Below are 14026 nucleotides of genomic sequence, written 5' to 3' on the forward strand. Positions count from 1 at the left end.
GAAATGCACAAATTTTAAGTGTATATTCACTAAGTTCTGACAAATACGTGATCCTGTATCATCCCAACCCCCATTAATATGGAAAACATTATCATCATCCCTAAAAATCTCCCCTTGTACCTCTCCGGCTTATCTTCGCTTCCAAAATTCTTCAGAAGATATTGTCCACCTTAGAATTGTTTTGCCTGTTCTAGAATTTCATAAAAGTGGAATCGTATAGTTGCACTCTTCTGCTTAAGACTTCTTTCACATAAATTTTTAAGGATATTTCCAGGTTGTTGACTATATCAGTAATTCATTCCTTTTTATTGCTGAGAAGTAGTCCACTGTATGAATATATCACAGTTTGTTTATCCACCCTCTGACAGATGGACACCTGAGCTGTTTCTAGTTTTTGGCTATTACGAATAAAGTTATCAATATTTTTATAAGCACATATTTTCATTTCTCTTGGGTATATTCCTAGGAGTGAAATTGCTGGGTTATGAACTAAGAGTATATTTAGTTTTATAAGAAACTATCAGAACTTTTTCTAAAGTGGTTACATTATTTTACTTTTCTACTAACAATGTATGGGAGTCCAGGTTGCTCCACATCCTCACCAGCACTTGATATTATTGTTCTTTTTTTATTTCTAGTTATTCCAGTGATTGTGTAGTGGTATTTCCATTTTAAGTTGCATTTCTCTGATGACCAATGATGTTTACTAATTTGTCACATACACAGCAGTCATTCGTATATATTCTTTCGTGACGTGTCTGTTTAAATCTTTTGCCCATTTTGGGACATTTCTTGTCTTTTATTTATTGATTTTTATTATTGTTGGAGTTCTTAACATATCCTGGATGCCAGCTCTTTCTCAGATATATATTTTACAATATTTTCTTCCAGGTAGTGACTATTCTTTTCCTTTAATTAATTTATTTAATTAAAGAAATGATTTAAATATTTATTTCCCCCATCTACCTCCCCCCGCCCCCTTCCCCTCTGGTCACCACTAGTCCATTGTCCATGTCCATGAGTCTCTGTTTGTCCCATTCATTTGTTACTTTGAGGTTTATATCCCACATATAAGTGATAGCATGTGAGTTTCAATTTTTTTTGTCTGGCTTATTTTGCTTAGTTTGATTAATTCAAGGTCCATCCATGTTGTTGTAAATAGCAGTATTTCATCTCTTCTTATGGCTGAGTAATATTCCATTGTATATATGTACCACAGCTTCTTTAGCCAATCATCTATTGTATATATGTACCACAGCTTCTTTAGCCAATCATCTATCGTAGGACACTTTGGTTGCTTCCATGTCCTGTGAATAATGCTGCTACACACATCGGTGTGCAAATATCTTTTCTGATATGATTTTTCAAGTCTTTGGGGTAAATACTCAGTAGAGGGATTGCTGGATCATATGGTAGATCAATTCTTAGTTTTTTGAGGAACCGCTATACTGTTTTCCATGTGGCTGTACCAATTTGCAGTCCCACCAGCAGTGTATGAGGGTTCCTTTTTCCTCTGTATCCTCTCCAACACTTGTTATTACTTGTCCTGTTGATGATAGCTATTCTAACAGGTGTGAGGCAGTATCTCATTGTGGTTTTGATTTGCATTCCCCTAACAGCTAGCAATGATGAGCATCTTTTCAAATATTTGTTGGTCATTAGTATGTCCTCTAGGGAGAAGTGTCTGTTCAGGTCATCTGCCTATTTTTTGATGGGACCATTTGTTTTTGTTGTTGTTATTGAGTCATATGAGTTCTTTGAATATTTTGGATATTAGGCCCTTACTGGAGGCGTTGCTTGCAAATACATTTTCCCATTCAGATGGTTGTCTCTTTACCTTGTTGATGGTTTCTGTTGCTGAGCAGCTTTTTAGTTTGATGTAGTCTCATTCATTCATTTTAGGTTTTACTTCCCTTGCTTCAAATTCATAAAATGCTGTTTAAGTCCAAGGTCCTTGAGTTTAGTTCCTATGTTTTCTTCTATGCATTTATTGTTTCAGGTCTTATATTTAGGTTCTTAATCCATTTTGAGCTAATTCTGGTGTGTGGTGATAGACAACAGTCTAGTCTCATTCTTTGGCAGGTGGCTTTCCAGTTTTCCCAGCACCATTTATTGAAGAGGCTTTCCTTTCTCCACTGTATGTTTTGGGCTTTTTTGTAAAAAATTATTTGCCCATATAAATATGGGTTTACTTCTGGATTCTCGATTCTGTTCCCCTGGTCAGTGAGTCTGTTTTCCTCCCAATACCATGCCCTTTTGATTACTGCCATTTTGTACTATAATTTGAAGTTGGGCAGAGTGATGCCTCCAGCCTCATTCTTTTTTCTCAGGATGGCTTTGACAATTTGGGGTCTTTTGTGCTTGTATACAAATCTGATGATTTTTGGTTCCATTTCTTTAAAAAATACTGATGGGATTTTGATGGGGATTGCATTTATTAAATCTGTATAATAAGTTATGGTCATTTTAACAATGTTGATTCTTCCATCCAAAAACATGGAATGTCTTTCCATTTCTTTGTATCTTCTTTGATTTATTTTAACAGGGTCATGTAGTTTTAACTATATAGGTCCTTAACATGTTTTGCTAGATATATTCCTAGGTATTTTATTCTTTGTGTTGCAATTGCAAAAGGAATTATTTTTTCCACTTCTTTTTCTGACACTTCATTATTAGAGTATAAGAACGCTATAGATTTTTGAATGTTGATTTTGTATTCAGAGATTTTATTGTATTTGCTTATTGTTTCTAGAAGTGTTCTTGTGGAGTCTTTAGGGTTTTCTATATAGAGAATCATGTCATCTGCAAAGTGTGACAGTTTGACTTCTTCATTTCCTATTTGGATGCCTTTTATATCTTTCTCTTGCCTGACTGCACTTGCTAGGAGCCTCAATGTTATATTAAATAAGAGTGGTGATAGTGGACAGCCTTGCTTTGTTCCTAATCTTAAGGAAAGGTTTTTAGTTTTTCATCATTAAATATAATATTGGCTGGAGGTTTGTCATATATGGCCTTTATTATGTTAAGGTACTTTCCTTCTATACCGATTTTGTTAAGTGTTTCTGATCATAAATGGATGCTGTATCTTGTCGAAGGCTTATTCTGCATCTATTGATATGATCATATGATTCTTATTTTTCTTGTTCATCTGATAGTACTACTCCAGCTTGTCTTTGAATGCCATTTGCTTGGAATATCATTTTCCACTCTTTCACTTTGAGTCTGTATTTGTCTTTAGAACTGCAATGTGTCTCCTGGAGGCAGCATATGGTTGGATTTTGCTTTTCGATCCATTCTGCAACTCTGTGCCTTTCTATTGGTGAGTTCAGTCCATTTATATTTAGGGTGATTACTGAAACATGAGGTCTTTTTATAGCCATTTTATCTTTTACTTTCTGGTAGCTTGGTGTTTCCATTGCTTTCTTGTCCTTGTGTTTCTGTTTTCTTTATTTTGGTTTGCTTCTGTGAGTTTTCCCTCTGGTCTTTCTTGTTTTATGTTATATACCTCAGTTCCGAATTTTTTTTTACATATTAAGAATATGTAAAGGATGGTTTTATATGTATTTGTGTGTGTGTGTGTGTGTGCGCGCGCGCGCGCGCACGCACCTTATCTCTACTTGTGCCTTATCTCCATTCCCCTTCCCAAATTTGGATCTTTGAATCCTCCCCTTTCCCGTCATTGTTGTCTAAATTTGTCCCTACGTATGCTGAATATTCATTACTATCTTCCTATAGCAAATCTCTTCTTATATTTAAGCTTATAATACTCTGTTCCTAGTAAGGGTCGCACTCCTCTGCTTCATCAGCCTACTAGTCACGTTACTCCTAATTATGTATGTTTTTTGTCATTTTGTCTTAGGTGAGCTGACCCCTTTCTGTATTTCTTATACTGCAGGCCTCATAGTGGAAATGTCTCTCAATTTTTTTATGTCTGGAAAAGTCTTTATATCTCCTTCATATCTAAAGGACAGCTTAGCTGGATATATTATTCTTGGCCAGTCGTTCCTTTCATTTAATAGTTTGAATATTTGATTTCACTCCTTTCTTAGTTGTAAGGTTTGTGCTGAGAAGTCCAACTATAATCTAATGGGTTTCCTTTATAGGTTACTGTCTTCTTTTCCCTGCCTGCCCTGAGAAGTCTTTGTCATTGATTTTTTGATAATTTTAGCACAATGTGTCTTGATGAAGGCCTTTTGGGGTTGAGATAATTGGGTGTTCTATTGACTTTTTGAATTCCAAGCTCCAGCTCATTGCTTAGATTTGGGAAATCCTCGTCCACTATTTGTCTGAAAATGCTTTCTAGTCCCTGTTCCTTTTGCTTGCCTTCGGTAATGCCCATTATTCTTATGTTTCCTCTCCTGATGGTATCGGCTAGCTCTTGTATTTCTCTTTCATTGTTTTTCATTCTTGGATTTTTCTCTTCTTCCGATTTCTAGATTTCTCTCTTCAATATCACTGATACTTTTCTCCATTTGGTCGATTCTATTTCCAAAGCTTGTTATTTCATTTTTCTCTTGCAGAGTGCTCTTTATTCCAGAAAGTCTATTTGGTTCTTTCCTAGGGTTTCAATTTTCTTGCTAAAGAACTCATCCTCCTCATCTAGTTGTTTTTTCAATTCCTGAATTTGTTGATATGAATTGTTTTGGATCTCATTGAGTTTTTTTCAGAAGTACCATCCTGAATTCTCTGTCATTTAAGTTGCGTATTTCTACATCTGTAAGCTTATTTTCTAGAGCTTTTTCTGTTTCTTTCTTAGATGTCTTGTCATCTTGGTTGTTCATGGTGTTTAATGGATTATTTCTCCACCTGGGCATTAATGAAAATATAGTCTGCTGTTCTTCCGGAAAGAAGATTTATTATATAAAGGTCCCTAGCCTGTTGCAAAGAAGGTATTTTTCTTTTGATTTCTAGTAGTTGGTGTCTACGCCTCTTGGATCCCTGCTTTAGATAAAGTCTTAAAAATGTCTTTTTTTTTCCTTCTAGATGTTTAATCACACTCACTACCCTCAGTCTCAGTTCCTGTCAGCGTTAGCAACAGTTTCGGTAGCGTTTGCTCAGATCTCCTGCGGCTCCACGGCATTCTGTCTTGGAAGGTATTGAGGGAGGGGCCTTCAGGGTTGGGGTATGGGGGCTATGGTTCAGCCTCAATTTTGCAACCACGTCTGGTAAAAAATCAACTGTGTTTCTATGCCATCCCCGCTTTTCTGCCGTCCCCATTTCTATGCCTCTGCACTGATGACTGGGCACTGCTGCCAGCTATGTGGAGCTCACAGCACTCCCAGGCAGGGCTGTTCAGGGAACTCACCACACCTTTCCCCCTCCTCCTCCTACAGGGAGCTCCAGCAGCTGCAAGAGGTAGCTTTTTTGCTTCCTCCAGTCCACCGCCCAACACTCAGGGTTCCAACCTGTGGTAGCTCTTATGCGCAGATTCCACGCTCAGATGTGCTAGTGTGCAGTTTGAGTGTTTTTTGTTGAGTTTTAGATGTTCAGCTTATTGTTCTTTCAAGGAGAGAGATGCGGGGACATCTCTCACTCTGCCATGTTTCTGACATCACTCAATCTCTTATATTTTATAGTTGCAGAGATGAAATAGCAGAAAACTAAACCCAGAGTGTGTATTTTTGGTCTGCTGAATATAAAATATGTTCATTCATTCCTCCAATATCTTTTACAATTAGACTGGGGATTCCTGGGTGTGTAAGTTTACTTAAAACATTTCAAATATCCTTCCTGACATGTTTGAAACTCTGTCCTAACCACCTCTGTATAAGGAGGCAAAGCCTCCTGACAAACTATTCTCTACTTGGTTTAAGATGCTGCTACCGCTTTACCTAAGGAAGTTTCCTTAAAAGAAGAAGCTGTAATTCCCCTTTAATCCATCCCACTCCTCTTTTTCATGAGCTCTTACTAGAATCAGAACCCAGCATGCTGAGACAGGAATACTGTTCCAAGGCAGATGCAGAATTTGTAAAAGACTGGCTTAAACTTTCGATGTTTTCTTCCTTTTTTTTTTTTTTTAGCTACATATTGGCAAGATGCAAAGTATTTTGGTATGAATTAATTTTGAGGGCCCTTTTACTTGAGTGGGAGGGAGATACTGGAAAAAATTTGTACTTACTAGAGATTTGTCAATTAGCATGCTAGTTCATGTAAATAAGGAGAGGTCTAATAGTTTGCTAGTTTGTTAGGCTAATAAGTGCAAATCTTTAAGTAACACTGGATCTCTCTAAAGGAGACTGAGACATCAGAAGCACTTTAGGAAAACTGGAGAAAAATAAATTCAATCTCTTTAGGAGACAGCAATGCTGAGGAAGATAAACTATAGATATTCTGGTCTCATGTACCCTGAGGTCCATGAGGTGTCAGAAAAACTTCCCTTCAGCCGTGACAAAGAGAACAACCAGCAATTTTCAAAGCAGCTTTGATGCTTCTCTCTAAGGATGTTGGCAGGAGAAATTAAAATTAAAATGCCTTCCAGATATCAATGGGAGTAGTGGAGTGAGATCGTTCAAATTGCAGAACCAGACTGAGAGAGCAAAGGAAGGTTTGTTTAACATGAAAGTGGCAGCTCTGGCTTGTAAGTCAAAAGGATGGATGTGGTATAGTAATCTCGACCTAAGATTAATCTTGAGTTGTCTAGGAATAAAATAAGGGGACGCTCTTATGACAGAAAGAGAGAGACAGAGACTGAAATTAGATCTGATCAAGAAATTAGATCTGATTTGAACCACCATTATTTCAAATTATGCTTATCACACAATTCTTGGACCTGTATTGATTCATGCACAGTCACACTGGAATGAAGAGAAAGCTGGATACTCTTTGAGAAAGGTGTGCACTGAAATTTTTTCTTTAACCATTTCCCTGACTAATCTTTGGGTGACTAAACACTGAAGAAAAGTATATACTCAAACATTTTATGGACTTTTAGGGATATTTAGATCTTATCTCAGAATTATCCAGCAGAGAAGAAAGAACATGACATTTCTTGAAGTAAATATTTCCAGTAGTGTGGCATTTGACAAGTTTGGATGCTATTTGGAGATTGTCTATTTTTCACTTTTTAACTTCCTGAAATGCTGACTAGGGACTCACTTTTTCTAGCCTTACCACTGCGTATGTGCAGCCAAAAGAAATAATTATGTCTAATTATTTACCTTTTGCTTAAGTTAAAAGTTATGTAGGCTGCCACAAAAAAATAAAACCTAACTACAAGATGTTCAGTTGAGGAAATGGATGCCAATCAAAACAGTACAAACGAATATGAATAAATGATTTTTAAATGTGAATAAGGAAAAGTGAATAAGGAAAGAATAAAATATTTTTAAAATCTAGAAGGCATATCTATAAAAGAAATAAATATTAAAATCATTCTTCGGTTAAAATTTTTGTGGGCTTTTTTTGTCTTTTTTTTTTTTTTGACAAAATTAGAATGAAGAAATGACTTTAAAATGGATTCCTTTTTCATGTTGTTTTCAGTTCCACGATACCTGGATTTTTTTTAAGCCCATCTCTTCTCTCTTCTCTCTTCTTCCCCTCCCTCTCAAGCCCATAACACTAATTAGGCTTATCCTACTTACTGAGAGCAATAGGATAACAGCTTACAAGCACTCAAATTTTTTATTGATTTTATGACCTATGTTGTTATCATAGGATTGGGCAAAGTGACAACCCATACTCAACTCATAACAGTAAGAACATAGTCCTATATCAATTCAACATTACATTTTTACAATATCTAATCAGTTTAGCTATTCTAATCATAATAATTTAAATCTCATAATAAGGAGATTGCTAGATCCTTGTCTCTTGTTATAGCCTTTGTTTTAAAGTCTATTTCGTCTGGTATAAGTATTGCTACCCCAGACTTTTTTTTCATTTCCATTGTCATGTAATATTCTTTTCTCTTTACTTTCAGTCTGTGTGTCTTTTGATCTGAATTGACATTTGTAATTGACATATGTAAGGGTCTTGTTTTGTCCATTCAGCCACCCTATTTCTTTTGATTGGTGCATTTAATCCACTTACACTTAAAGTAATTATTGATAGATACATAGTTATTGCCATTTTATTATTCATGTTTTTGATACATATTGTTTTCTTCTTCTTAAAGGAGTCCCTCCAACATTTCCTATAATACTGACTTGGTGGTGATGAACTTCTTTAGCTTTTCCTTCTCTAGAAGGCTCTTTAACTGTCCTTCGATTCTAAATGACAGTTTTGCTGGATAGAGTAATCTTGGTTGTAGGCCCTTGCTTTTCATCCCTTTGAATGTTTTGTAAAAATCCCTTTTGGCCTGCAAAGTTTCTATTGAGAAATTGGCTGACAGTTTTAGGGGATCATCCTTATAGGTAACTACTTTTCTCTGGTTGCTTTTAAAATTCTTTCTCTTTAACCTCTGGCATTTTAATTATAACATGTCTTTGCATAGGCCTCTTTGGGTTCACGCTGTTTGGAACTCTCTATGCTTTCTCAGTTCATATGTCTATTTCCTTCACCAGGTTACAGAAGTTTTTCATCATGATTTCTTCAAATAGGTTTTTAATTCTTTGCATGCGCACTCTCGTGCGCACGCACTCTCTCTCTCTCTCTCTCTCTCTCTCTCTCTCTCTCTCTCTCTCTCTCTCTCTCTCTCTCTCTCTCTCTCTCTCGTCACTTGTTACATTTGATGTTGTCCCAGAGGCCCTTTAAACTATCTTTATTGGGGGGGATTTTTTTTCCTGTTGCTGTTCTGATTGGGTGTTTTCTGCTACCTTATCTTCTAAATCTCTGATTTGATACATCACTTCATCCAATCTGTTGATTCCCTAATGTACTCTTCATCTCAGATGTTGTATTCTTTATTTCTGACTAATTCCATTTTGTTTTCCCACTCTACTTTCAGGTTTTCTAGTTCTTTTTTAAAGTTCTTACTGAGTTCATCTACTCTTTCCTCAAGTCTATTGAGCATCCTTATAACCAGTATTTTGAATTCTGCATCTGGTAGATTGCTTGTTTCCATTTTGTTTAGTTCTTCCGGAGCTTTGTTCTGTTCTTTTATGTAGGATATGTTTCTTTGTTCTCCCATTTTGGCTGCCTCCCTGTGTTTGTTTCTATGTATTAAGTAGGGCTCCTAAGTTTCCCGGTATTAATAGAATAGCTTTATGTAATAGGTGTCTTGTGGGGCCCAGTGGCATAGTCTTCTGTGCTCACCTGAACAAAGTACTCAAGGTGGGTCCCTTGTGTGGGCTGTGTGTGCTCTCCTGTTGTAGTTGAGCCTTGGTTGCTGTTTGCATATCGATGAAAGGGATTGATTCTCAGGCTGATTGGGTGTGAGGATTAGCCGGTGAAGGGCTGATCCTACAGAGCAAGATTCACTTAGGTCGGGCTCTGGTACCTGTCCAGTCTGCCCTTCCAGCGTGTCCTCATCAGATGCAGCCCTAGGTGGTTCTCTGGCTCTGGCACTGATCAAAGCAGGCCACTGAGTGTGCCAGCCCAAGGACCTCCTGGAAGGGGCCCAGCTGCAGGCCCAGTTCAACTTCAGCCTGTGCACTTCCAAGGCCACCTAGTAAGAGTCACCAAACAATCCGCAGATGGCTGCCACCCATGCTGTGCTTACAGGTGCCATGAGAGGCTAAGCCAGGAACCGAGGCTGGCTGCCACTACTGCCAGGCTTAGAGCCACTCAGTAAGAGGTACCAGGCATACCAAGTCCAGATGCTGCTTGTTTGGTTTTGTGAGCCTTTGAGAGATTTTAGGAAAGTCCTCACTATGAGTCAAGACAGGCCATTTGTATGGGGAAAAAAAAACACTGGAGGCAGCTTGGGTGGGCCCACAAATTGAGAGAGGCAGAGTCTCAGGGAATCACCTAGGCAGAGTAATCTGTGTTAACCAGGTTGATGGAGAATCAAATATGGCAGCCACTTGCGTATGGAAGCCGGGTATGGAAGGGTTCAACAAAGGAACAATGCCCTCTACCAGCATTTCTATCTGAGAGAAAGCTGCCCCTCTAGCCCTTGTCCTGAAGCCAGACAATTCAGTTCCTCCCCATATGTCCCTGAAACTCTTCAAGCAGCTGTCTCAGTGCTGTAGCTCAGAGCAAGTGAGTCTGTCCGCAAGTAAGTCCACACACAGATCCCTTAAGAGGAACATTTGTGACTCCCACAGCTTCTGTTTCACTTAGCCACAATCTCCACTGGCTTTCACAGCCAGAGGTTGTGGGGACTTCTTTTCTTGGCACTGGAATCCTGGCCTGGGGAGCTCGATGCAGAGCCAGAACTCCTCATTCCTCTGGGGAGGGGGGCTGGCTATGCAGCCAAGATAATCCTCCCGATTCTTGACCACCACACACAATCGTGGGACCCAGCCATTTTGCATCACCTCCCCTCCCTCCAGTCTGGAGGTGACCTCTTTAGTATGTCCCCAGTTGTAGGACTTCTGTTCAGCCAGACCTCAGGCAACTCCCAGTGATGGTTGTTCTGTAGTTTTGTTGTAATTTTGATGTGGCCATGAGAAGAGATGAGTACAGCTTCTACCTTCTATACCATATTGACCAGAATCTCCTAGGCTGTATTCTTATTCCATGTCTTATTGCCTTTTCCCAATAGTCCTTAATAATCCACACTTGCTAGATATAACAAAGAGTAACATTCTAAGACCAATGGGCATGCAATGGAAATAACCTAAACCTAAAAAGGTTATTTTCAAGACATAATAATCAGTGCCAAAGATCAGTTTCCAAAGCTGACTCCGATTTCTATTTCGCTCTCAAATGATATTTTTCTGAATATCAAGGAAATGGCAGTGTCTGAGCACCAAGAAAAATGGTAAATTCACAAATGTCTGAGGAGAAAGGGATAAATATAACCTTGTTTTACTAAGTCACTTGGCTTCTCTATCTCTTAAGAACATTTCTCAAATCTTTTACCCTAACAAACATTAACCCACTAAGAGGCACATCGTTGCACATTCATCAATAGAGGCTTTGCTATCTAAACAAAAACAGAAATAAAAAAGACCTAATCAGAAATTTATATTTTAGGTTTTCACAATGCCAATTATAAGAACAAAACTAGTAATTATATTTTATTTCTTAGTTTTAGTTTTTGTCTAATATTTACTATTGTCTAAACTTAGACATTGTTATTGCTTAGCTAAAGCATTACTTATGTCAATTGTAAAAATGGTAACTCGAATGTGACTTTCTCTAGAATTTGGCTTCCCTTGATACCTGTCAAATCTGTGGGAAGCTACCTTAAACACCCTTCCTCTCTCAATTAATATCTGATATTTACAACTAATCACATTTTTAATTACCCAATATCCAAATTAATCTTAACACTCATGTGTAAACAGACACATGCACACACATATACATGCACAAAAAATGTACGTTTACATATAATCTAACTATCGTAGAGGTTATTATAAGGCTTCGTGATATTTTTAACTGAGGTTTTCAAGCTGACTTCATTTCAATAGAGCCCTTTCACTAATTGCATATTCACTAACGATGATTTGTATTTCCCAAAAGATAAGAGGACGTGAGCTCTAAAACATAAACATCATAAGGTGTTCTCTTTGTATAACAGCAAAGTAGGGATGACCATGTCATTCAAAGAAAACCAAATGAAATGTCATAATTTAAACCAAATCAATGCAATTTTCCTACGTTTCTTCTTCTTTGGCCCCTTTAATTCAGAAAAGATTACCAGTTATTTTACCTTTCCACTTCCTCTTCATCATATACATATGCTCTCACATCTGTGGCACAACATCCAAAAAAACCACACAACACTAGCATTTATACTGAATGTCCTATACATACAAACCAGTTGGGTCACACAGTTTCCAAGTTAATTATACTAGGTATTTTCTCAATCCAAATTTTTCTTAGGCATACAGAGAAGAGAAACAACAAAATTCTATACTTCCTCATTTACATATCATATTATTACCTGGAGAGTGAGAAATACATAACTCTTTGTAGAAATGCAGCAAAATCTTATGGGTGTCCAGAACTTATAGATTTAACATTGCCTTGAGGAAAAGTGAGTAAGTTATTTGGAGTATCATTTATAGGATATTATTAATGTTGCATAATAGAATAGTTAAGGTCTTTTTTTAAAATAAACCTGAGCTTTAAATGCCCAAGTCTAAAAGATCTGGAAGACAAAAACAAATGATGCAAGAAAGAGTAAAACAAGCAGAAACAGATTTAAAGTGAAATTTTTTTCTTCCATAGGACTTTTTTCATGGCATTTTTAACATCCTTATTTCTTAAAGAATAGATTAAAGAGTTCAGCATAGGTGTAAACAAATGTAACATATTGAAACCACTTTACGAAGTTCAGGGTTATTTGGTGATATGAGACAGACAAAGGAGACAGTCCCATAGAGCAAACTTACAACCCCCAGATGGGAGCTGCAAGTGGAGGTGGCTTTCTTCCTCCCTTCACTGGAGTGGATCTTTAAAACTGTGGACACAATACACATGTAAGATACCACAATAACAATCATTGTGGGCAAAATATTGAGAACAGTCAAACTAGTGACACCATCTTATCCATAAAGATATAAGAACAGGAAATCTTCTCAATTGGGTTTGAATCACAGCAGAAGTGATCAATGACCCAGGAGGCACAGGAAGACATTGAGAATCTTACACTAATTTGAAGGACGGAAATGACCCAGCCACAGAGATAGAAACCAGCCACAAGCTAGATACAGAGGCTTCTTGACGTGTGGACAGTATAGAGAAGTGGGTTGCAGATGGCAATAAAACGGTCATAGGCCATGGCTGCCAGGACAAAGGCCTCTGTTACCATGAAAAGTGCATAAAGAAACAGCTGAGCCACACAACCTGCAAAGGATATGAGCTTTTTCTGAAACAGGATGTTGACTATGGCTTTTCATACAATAACAGTAGTGTAGGAGAGGTCAATGATGGAGAGATTGCCTAGGAAGAAATACATTGGTGTGTTCAGCCAGGGATCAGTCACAATGATGCCAATCATGCTAAGGTTCCCCGGAAGGACCATCTCATAAACAATCAGGAATAGCAGGAAAAGAAGACTCTGGAGCTCTGGACAGACCCTGATGCCTACAAGAATGAAGTCAGTCACTTCTGAGTGGTTGTCTCCGCTCTTGTCACCCATGGCAAATTTCTGCTTAAAGGTATAAGAGAAAGTCAACAGATGAAGTTTTCACTCTTTATCTACTATAATAAATAACACTTCGCATTAAAAAATACTTTACAGTTGACATAATAGTTTCATATCCATTATCCCTGTTAAGTTTATACACATGAGCAAACTAAAGATAAAAGACACTTTGACTTGCCTAAGGTAACAAAATCGGTTAAAAATGGAATTTGGACTCAAGGTAAAACATTTTGAATTCAAATCTAGTGTTAATTTCAATACAACACAGTCTGATACTTCTTCGTATCGCTCTACTTTGTTATATGTGATGGTTCCTGAGATGTCATTTGTGATTTCAAAATACTAAAGTCTGATAATCTCATACTAAGAAAAAGGCACTTCCTTAATTTTAATTTATCACTTAATATTCAATTTTCTCTGTCATATTACTTTGCTTCAATGCAAAAATTAAAAAGAATAAATGAAGGGGAAGAAAGCTAAAAGCATATTCTAAAATAATACGAACTTTCTACCAAAAGAGTTCCTATAGCTGAAAGTAAGTTACTAAAGAGCTAATTGTCTTACTTGTAGTTTTTTTTTTTAAATGAATTCAGTCTTTAACTTCTGGAACTAGTCTAATTTTATTTAAGTGCACAAGTAAAATGTGAGTGATACCTTTATACTTTTTAACCTGTGAAGTTTACTGATCCTGTCAAGAAATCTGTCAAGAAACCCATGCCATTTCAAACTTTTCAAAATATGAAAAAAAAATTAGAAGCTTCAAAGTAAGGAGCCAATCAAAAATGTTGATTGTGTAAAATATATTAGGTTAGATAGCAAATTTTATTAAACTCTTAACCTGATGGTTAGAGCTCACCAATTTTAAGAACAAATAAGTATTAATTT

General features: G+C 37.2%; 1 pseudogene; it reads right to left on the reverse strand.

The window, feature by feature from the left end:
- Window positions 1-12195: 12195 nt before the first annotated feature.
- Window positions 12196-13135, reverse strand: LOC105302618 (annotated as a pseudogene).
- Between the last annotated feature and the right edge of the window lie 891 nt (window positions 13136-14026).

This window comes from Pteropus vampyrus, unplaced genomic scaffold (genome assembly GCF_000151845.1).
Source record: "Pteropus vampyrus isolate Shadow unplaced genomic scaffold, Pvam_2.0 Scaffold276, whole genome shotgun sequence".
NCBI lineage: Eukaryota > Metazoa > Chordata > Mammalia > Chiroptera > Pteropodidae > Pteropus > Pteropus vampyrus.